Source organism: Nicotiana tabacum, chromosome 5 (assembly GCF_000715075.1).
Source record: "Nicotiana tabacum cultivar K326 chromosome 5, ASM71507v2, whole genome shotgun sequence".
NCBI classification, from domain to species: Eukaryota; Viridiplantae; Streptophyta; class Magnoliopsida; order Solanales; family Solanaceae; genus Nicotiana; species Nicotiana tabacum.
The window spans coordinates 113,425,705-113,432,921 of NC_134084.1; the positions used below are offsets into that span (position 1 = coordinate 113,425,705).

The 7,217-nt window shown below is 35.6% G+C and overlaps 1 long non-coding RNA gene across 1 annotated transcript; it reads left to right on the forward strand.

Annotated features, from left to right (window-relative positions):
* Positions 1-1,581: 1,581 nt before the first annotated feature.
* On the forward strand, positions 1,582-2,404 carry LOC107816299 (uncharacterized). The gene is made up of 2 exons (XR_001654910.2): positions 1,582-1,676; positions 2,002-2,404. It is a non-coding gene; the product is annotated as an uncharacterized LOC107816299 (long non-coding RNA).
* The last annotated feature ends 4,813 nt before the right edge of the window (positions 2,405-7,217 follow it).

Below are 7,217 nucleotides of genomic sequence, written 5' to 3' on the forward strand. Positions count from 1 at the left end.
GGTCATCCAAAACCCGATTCGGACATACGCCCAAGTCCGGAATTATTATACGAACCTGTTGGAACCTTCAAATCCCGATTCCGAGGTCGTTTACTCAAAATGTTGACTGAAGTCAAACTTGGCCTTTTAAGCCAACCTTAAGGAACCAAGTGTTCTGATTTCAGCCTAAGCTCTTCCAAATTCCGAACCAACCATCCCCGCAAGTCATAAATCAGTAAAAGCAAGTAAGGAAAGTCTTATTTAGGGGAACGGGGTTCTAGAAAGCAAAACGACCAGTCGGGTCATTACATCCACAGGAAAAGTTTGTTTAATTTCTAGCATATGCTTTCCTTTATTTTAACACGGCTAAATATTTTCTCTTCAAGATTGGTGATGTTGGTCCGTTTGACATAGGGTTGACGGTTTAATATTTCTATCAGAGAGCACAAAATATTAATAATCAGTTCAGGGTAAACAAAAAATTAGATTCCTTGATCAGTTTGAGATTTTGTCTTTTTCATCCTTGCATTTTTTTTCCGGACCGTTTATTGCATTCATTCATTGTTATTTTGTATCTTTAGAATAGAAAAATGATTCAAATCTTCATAGCCCATATTTACCTATTACATCGGTTAGATATCAAAAAGACAAGTAACACAATGCGATAGCGATTACAATTTTGTAATGTGTTTAGTCAATTGAAAAGTTGCCATTAAATAAGAACTGAAGTTTTGTGCTATTTTATCTGCATATTGTCTTATTTTTATACTGTCATGGTACACAGACTAGCGGTGTTCTTCTTAACTGCTTCGTTTTTATTCAAAAAAATCACAAATTTGCAATGGGGAACGCTTTTTCTGAAATGATAAACTATGGAAAGGTTTTAACCAAGTGATTATTCAAATGTCTTAATTAATTTCTATTAAATTCTTTTTATTTTGGTTTTAAGCCTGAGTATTGTAATATAGTAGCTTGCCACAGCAAGAAGCTTCTTGCACAATAGTATAGATGAAAAAATACGTCATCAAAGCAAGGATTCAAGATTTTAGTAAAAATGATTTTGGTACTTGGATCTTATAATATGAATTGGAAAGACTTGAAGAAGGTATTCGAAAGAACCACTTGATTGGATCCAAACATTTATACAAAATTTATTATTTTCAGGAACTTATCCAACTTTTAGTTTCAACTATTTTATAATTCAAAACATCATTTGAATATTACTTATGCTATTTCTTTTATTAAATAAAAAAAAATCATTGAGACAGGTACACGCGCAACGCGTGTACCCTAAGACTAGTTACATAACATTTGTGAGGCTATAAAATATTTAAAATTTTTGGTGGTAACGTATCATATGACTCATATCATTTATATGTGGCTATAAAATCTTGTTATTAAGAAAATTCTAAAACGTGTCCTTTTTTTGTAATTGAATGAAACGGAAGGAGTAATACTGCCTTTATTTCTTTTGAATTGCAATCATAGTAGGTTATGCACGACATACACGAGTTCATAATAAAATATTGATTTCTGTGAGGAAAAAAACTTTGGAGTGGGGCTATAAATAAAGCCCTTAATTGAGCAATACAATTCAACCAAATACACTTTCCTCTGTCGCAATTCTTAAAGTTGTGTTAACATGGCCGGAAATAAGATTTACTTTTCTCATTGCTGCCTCCTTTTGGCGATTACTAGTTAGTAGTTCTCTTTTTTCATACCTATATATATATATATATATATGAGGAAAAGGTATTGATAACACATTATCATCTTCTATTTTCTTTGAAGGGGGGCCTTGGCGTAACTGGTAAAGTTGTTGCCATGTGACCAGGAGGTTACGGGTTCAAGCCGTGGAAACAGCCTCTTGCAGAAATGCAGGGTAAGGCTGCGTACAATAGACCCTTGTGGTTCGGCCCTTCCCCGAACCCTGTGCATAGCGGGAGCTTAGTGCACCGGTCTGCCCAGTTTAACTTGCCATTAAGTATGTATTTAAATTGCTATTGATTTATAAATATGCAGTTAATGTCTTGAGCGTTCCGAGGATGCAAGTGATGGCATCGCGAAACAAACCATTAAATATGTACTCCTACAATATTATGGAAGGAAGCTTATGATTCCTGCACTTAATGACAGAGCTTGTCTTTTACCCTGCAGGGTAAATACAGACTGCTCTAGTGGCACCGTTTGCAGAACTTGTGGGCCGAGTTATACATGTTCTCCTTAGGAATTTTAAACAAATTCCCATGCTTATGTTGTTTTCCTTTTTCATGTTCCGCTTTCCATCTTTATGTGCCACCTGTGTGCTGTGAGATATTACATAAGTGACTGAATTGTGTTATAATAAGGTAAGTAAAATTGTTGTTTTATGATATATCATGTGTATTCAGTTGCAATATTAATAATGATGAGTGTATTGAGTATATATGCATCATAGTGCTTCTCCTTTTACTTTCTTGCCCTTTCTGCTTGGATGGTTGTTATGTATCGTTTCATAATATAGTATACTATTGTATTGTATTGTACTGTATCATTTTGATGTATACAATCCTTAGATAGATTGTATTGATTACCGTCATTTTATGATGTCATGCACCAACAATATGTTGAATAAACTTGCAATATTATAAAGAAAAAGTAATATACGAGATAGAATTACTATAAAGGTAGGGTAAAAGATAAAATAAGATCACTTCATAATAAGGAAGGCCAATATGAAAGAAAAAAATAAGTTAACGACGCGATCACACCGAATCGATCGTTCCAAAAAGTGACACTTTTCGTCGTTACATAACGAATTTAACAATAAGATAAAATAAAATTTAAGTAACAATCAAAACAAACATTATATTTAAGTAACAATTAAAATAAACATTTTAGTCATGTCTTGAGAAATCCACCTTTTGTCTCAGTGTTGCGACCAAAACACTCACGCAAGTGCACGCGATCGACAAGTAATATAGTAGTAAGTAGAGTATCGTTCCCACGAGGAATTGTGATCAACTTATCGACTGATGTAGACTCAAACAATTATCAATTCAAGCTAAATTATCACAAAATATATAAAGAACCAATTTACAACTTACTTAATAATTGCACAATAATTCAACATAAAATTACTACACCAATTACACAATATTTTTATAACAATTTGGATAAATATATTCCCGGGTCATGGACTTGCTAGAAATTATGCTACTATTTTAGCTTTAGATTAATTAATTGAATTATCCGGGTTATTGATTATAGGGTTAATAATATTCATAAGAATCTTTCGAGCTCTTATGCATCTATTCAAGTTAAACTAACACCTATATGTCTATGGTATTAATATTAGCAAGAATGCATTTACAACTCCTATTTTTCAACCAAACAAGGCAATTAAGTATATGTCTATCTTAATTGCAAATCTTTCATCCGATGCCCAGGATTCGGATCTTGCTCTATTTGATTCTATATGCAATCAAGAATTTCCTTTTTCAAGTTTAACTCAAGATTCGTAAATAATATTTCATTGTTAGCTACGCAGTAAAATAATTAGAAGCAGAATTAAATAAACAACCCATAACGATAGATTCAAGATCTTCAATCTAAGCTTCAAATACCATAATTATCTAACATCCATGACCCAAGAATATTAGAGTTTTTTAGCTACTCATAATTATACAAATAACAACAATAAAAATCTTTAAACATAATATACGTAAATACTAAGAGAAAGTTTAGAAAAACTCTTTAAATCTTTGCTCCAAGTTGATGTTCCTATTGATTTTTGATAGTTGAAGATGAGTTTCCTCCTCCTTCTCTCTCTAAAAATCAGATCTTCCACTCTCCATCTCCTTAACTCCAATAATAGAGTTCTTGCTTTATGTAAATTGAGTGGGATTAAGAAGAAATTCCAATTTTACCCCTTTAAACAACCTTTCCTGAAATCTGGACTAGCGCGGCCGCGCATCTGGCCGCGCACCTGACCGCGCTAGTCCAGTTGTCCCATATTCTTGATTCTTTTCTTGTTCTTCCACCATAATTAATTCCGAGGAGTTTTTCATTTATTGCTCCAAAATGGTTCCGATCATATTTGATTTACGTAATATACGCTTCTTTACCTGAAATGTATACATTCACTATTAAAGCCCATAATTCATCAATTAATCACAATATATCATTGGAATATCATCAAGAAGAAGCATAAACAATAGCTAAATCACCCAGATTTCGCTTATTATCAATGCCCCAAACTTAATCAATTGCTAGTCCTCGAGCAATCAAACTATTATATTAGAACTATCTCTAAAGATCCCTTCACTCAACTATTTCCCTTAACGCATTACACCGAGAACAATGTACATATGCTGCTCCTAGCAGTGAACAATCCTAGCTTTAAAGTTGAATCTCAAGTGTCATGCATATTCAAACTTCCTCAATTTGCTCTTCACAGAAGTCAAGATTTTCTTTTCTGTCACAAGTCACATGCCCTCACCATCATGCCAATAAGAAATATTTGGTAATTACTCCGCACATTCCAGTCATATACTTATAATAATCAATTAAAGCACTCACTCTCACAATAAAAGTCACATGCATGCAATTGGTACCATAAGCTTGCCCTTAATGTAAATCTCTACTAATGTATGCTAGCTCAATCCAAAATCAATTAGGACTGTTTCATGGTTGTAATGAGGGCTAAGGGACGGGTAAGATGTATTTAGGAATAGTGACTCAACCCCTAAGCACTTTAACACATCACATGAGCAATTTTTCAGCATAAATTCTTCAACCTACTTCTCATTTATACACAATGTCATCCCACAAATACACCCTTCTTCTTTAAGCACTCTATTAATTCATTCCCACTAACTAGAGCAAAACACAATATAATTTTTCTTGTCACTCAATTTCTGCTAGTGGTGTATTTATTTACAACATAAGTTCACTTTTCATCCTTTTATTGGTTCCACTCAAAAGCCACCCCACACTTATTTCCTTCTTACTTCTTTTAGCGTTCTTCTCACAATTAAAGTGCTTTAAGAGGTAAAAGGATCAAAACACTGTCAATAAAGAACAAAAGTGTATAGGCTTGTAATGTGGGTGCCAAACAAAAGTCTAAAGGCTCAAAAGGGTTAACTAGGGATAAATTTTATTTGTGATAAGCAATTAAGCTCAAAAAGGTCAAAGAAAGCCTAACATCATTTTTCAAATCGAGCATCACCTAATATTTCGCTTTAATTTACATACCGGGAAAGTTTTAGACACAAATACAATGCATGGACTACACAAATACTCACCACACATGGCATATGACTCATTCCAGATCAGCTCATCAAGACACTCCATTACGAGCATTCAATTCAGTACAAACTTACAATTTAAGGCACTTTCGGTGAGATTCAACAATTAAGACTAAGCGTTACACTCTAAGTTCTATTGTGTTCAGGTGTGTCAACGCTATGAGTTCTCTTCTATATATGCTCACTGAAAAACTACATATGCCCGGTTCAAAATAAACCCTTGGAAAAGACCGTGGCTTAAAGAAAAACCAAGGGAGATTTGTTATACTACCTAAAAATACCAAAAATAAAAACAAAAATGTTTTTGTTGTTTTCAATAAGCTCAGTCCCTCAAGAACTCCTATCCAAAAGAATCTGTCATCGGGCCGCGCCAATATTACTACTAAAAAATATATGTTTTAAGAACAATTACTCCAACAATACTAAATCACCAAAACATTTAAAAACAAAAGTGAAATAATCACGCAATCCCAAAACATTATATATTGTACCACACTACCAAAACATTCCAACAATCCAAAACAATTAAAACAACCTAAAAATCCATAATAATTATACCATCCTTCCACCCCACACTTAAACGTAAGGCATGTCCCCATGACTTTCATTTCTAAAAAGAAAAGAGGCAAAGATACTTCCCCGAAACTTCATTCCTGATCTGAGACAGTGTCAGGATTCACATTACATGCACGCCCCAATGCTCTGAGTCAACCCATAAATTTTTTCTCCGACTTGACTTGTCGGTCAGCTATCTCCTCCACACGGTTGCCCAACCCAGTCATAGTGATGCGAAGATCCTCCACCTCTTTTTACAATGTGTTTTGACGAGGCAATCTGGTAGATCGGGAAGATGAAGCTACTCGTGATAATGTTGCTGCTGGTGCTGCTTGTGATGCTGATCTTGACAGTCTCGCAGCTGATGACAGTCTTGCAGCTGATGCACGGGGTGCTTCTGGCTGCGCCTCACTTTCAACATTCATTGCCTCATTTTCCTCCTCCTCATCATCGTCATCATCATCATCAAAGCTGCTTGATTCTACCACCTCTACTACCTCCGGCTCTTTCCCCGTTGTCACTTTATCAGCTCGGAACTTGCTTTCCTTTTCAACCAACCCATCAGCAGGTTGATATTCTGGCACACTAGCAGCCCTGCATAGTTGAGTAACTAGTGAAGGGAAGAAGAATCCATACCTCTTGATTTTGCAGCGAGTGAACATCTCATCATACATGATTTTAGCTACGTCAAAGTCGTGACCATTAACAAAACACCAGACAAGACAAGCTCGGGGTCCATTGACTTTCGTTTTATTGTGTGATGGGATCAATCGGGCGCATATGAGATGCAACCAGCACTTTGCTTCAAATGTGAGTGCATTAGAATGAAATTTCTGCCCATAAGTCATCCAGGAAATTTCCTTGCCAGGTGCCAAAATGGTCTCAAAGAATCTTTCCCAAATTTCGTATGTGGGTGTCTTACCATAGTTATTGAAGTCATTATGCTCCTATGGAGGTGCAGGCAGCTGATAAGCAGTACGAATTGCCTCAAGTGAAGCATTCACTGCTCTTTGGCGCACTGTGACTATTCCATTTGTATGCTCTGGAGCATTGGCATAAAATTCTCTTACAACCATGAGATTTGCCTCACCTGGTTCGTTGACGAATGTGTGTAAGCCCCTTCTCAGCAACTCATCGTGCATATGAGGGCACAACCGCTGAAGTTTTCTCATGTCAACACCTCTTTCAGGAATTGGTTTCTTTTCAGCTTTTTCTACAAATCGGTCCTGAGCTTTGGCCGAAACAAATCTTGTATTATCAAATGGGCGTGCAATTGCTGCCTCTCGTGACCTAGCTCTGCCTGCTTTGTTGCTTGAGGAAGGACCTGTGGTACGTCTTTTTCTGGAGTTAGTCATTATACCTGCAAGACAATAACATATTAACATAGCCCAATCC